Below are 2367 nucleotides of genomic sequence, written 5' to 3'. Positions count from 1 at the left end.
GGCGTCCTCTGCCACCTCGCTCCCGGAGTCGGTGAGGAAAACAGCCGTAACGCCTCCAGGCCCCAGGCCCGGGGCTGCGGCGCGCTTCTGGGGGCCTCAGACTCTCCCCCGTCCCCGGTAAGGCAGCCAGGGTCTGTTCAGCGCCTTTTGCCAGCTCTTGCTAATACTCGGTTGACTTTCTTATAAAATAAAAGATGCAGATCAAATGCTCTATTATTGTATTTTGGTTTCTAGGCAGTTTGTTTCATGGTGGCATTTCATCGGATCTATGTGAGCAGAAAACCCAACAGAAGAATAATTTAAATCAAACTATACAAAATTACCTATCACTGTTTGATTTGCTCAGCACAGTTACCGACACCCAGAGATTACCAACACACAGCACACGTCTTTTTTTTTAATTTAACAGAAGCCTAACATTTTTTTAGCACGGGCAGTGCTATGCCGCTGGCCCAAGGGCTGTTCCTGTCTGACCTGCACAAGGAGGCAAGCAGGGGGATACTCCCAGGCTGCCTCCACGGGAGGTGAACACTGCAAGGGGAAAGCCGGGGTAGCCGAGAGGGACCTGGTGCTGGGAGCAAGAGCTTCCTGGCAGCCAGGGAGGCAGAGGCTGGAAGGAGAGGAGGCGGCAGCAGCGATGGCCGCAGCCCTAGCAGGGTGGGCAGGCAGAAACGTTTCTCTGTGGGGAAATGTAGCTGGGAAGCCTAGAGATGTGGGGTGGGCAGCAACAATACTAAAACATTTAGAGGAAGAAGGGACAGAGTAAATAAAGGGAGGAACCAAGAACATATGTCAAAGAAAGTAACAGCAGTAAAAAAAAAATGGATAGATGGGCTGAAATCACTCGTCCATCTCACAACCTAGATCTTCAGTCCTTATTCCCTCCCGTGCCGAGTCCTGTGCTGACTCGTTCGCAGAACAGGTACTCGGCCTAACAGACGTGCCAGCCAAAGCACCGCATTGGAGTTGCAACTGAAGGCCAAGAAGATTGTTAGAAAATATGCCGTTGCTCCTACCTTAGCTAGAGTATCAACAAAGTTGGGAGATGTATTTTTTTATCCACGTAGTAAAATTTAGTAGGATTTGGGGGGGGGAGAGCAGGAAGAAGGACAAATTAAGTCCTAGAAAAGCACATAGTATGCGATGACAAACACTGACACATATGACAGTGGATGCACCAATACACCTGTGATGACATTCTGCATGTTGGCTAATCGGAATTTGGTGGTATTAAATCTGCATGCATAAATGTATCTGAACCCTCTGTGTGGAAACACTGAGCAACAGGAGCAACACAATACCCACGTTGGATTCCTCTGGCTTCTATCAGTCACTATTCTTGCTTTATAATGTAAAAAGCTACAGCATGGCTAGATAGGAAAAAAACAACCACTTCAGCTATGGAAAGCAAGACTGTTAGCCTAGATTTCACCAATAACTCTGTTAAACCATGCTGCTCAGAGTAACTCCAACACTCAAAATAGCCTTGTCCTTTTAGGTATTTCGGTCTGACTGAAGGATAAGGCCAAAGGAGGGAACAATGTGTCATAAGATTTCTTCAGTTACTTTGGGGTTTCCAGCTTTTGGCAAGAGAACCCCCTCAGATGTCTTCAGGAAAGGAAATCTCTGGAAAATCTTGTGGGCAGCCAAATCCTTAGGTGGATGGATCTACCAGTCTTCTAAGGATGCATTAATTGGCAACAGGCATGTGCTACAGCTTTTCTTTAATGATGCAGCTGATACCAATAACAAAGACCTCAGATTAAATCTGGATGGGAAAAACATGTTTGGTGTCTTCAAAAGATTGGCCAGTAAGTAATTAGTAGATCTATCATACAAGCAAAACTCAGGAATGTATGATTTTAAGTATTACAGAGTGATTGTTTTAGAAAAATATTGTACAGTTCCTGAGCAACCCTATACGACTGAATGAAGTCTCTGCCTCTTTTCAAAATTCAGTAGAGAGTGAGTAATATAGATGTATGAGGGCAGCACCAAGTAACCTAGTTTATCAACTGTACCACATACAATATGTCATTCTTAATGTAATATTTGACTGATTACAACTTAAGGTCATCAATGCAAATACAAAATCAATAATGCAAGATGAGCTCAGGTTAACACTGAACATTAGCAGGTGTGCAAAGTCCAAAAACGACAATACACCTAAAGTAAGCCTTACAGACAGGACTCCCTTGTACTTAAAACTTTACAAATATCACCATAAATAATGAACAGAACATAAAGTGAGGCCTCAGCCCCTTCCCTCCCCACACTTCACCTTTAACCCACTAACAGATGGAAAGGGTTTGAATGCGAAGCAGGCCCAGGGGCTTCTGGCCAGCTCACCCCAATCAGCCGACCTGC

Source organism: Aptenodytes forsteri, unplaced genomic scaffold (assembly GCF_000699145.1).
Source record: "Aptenodytes forsteri isolate BGI_AS27 unplaced genomic scaffold, ASM69914v1 Scaffold122, whole genome shotgun sequence".
In the NCBI taxonomy this organism is placed as follows: domain Eukaryota; kingdom Metazoa; phylum Chordata; class Aves; order Sphenisciformes; family Spheniscidae; genus Aptenodytes; species Aptenodytes forsteri.
Note: the sequence above shows the minus strand (reverse complement) of the source record.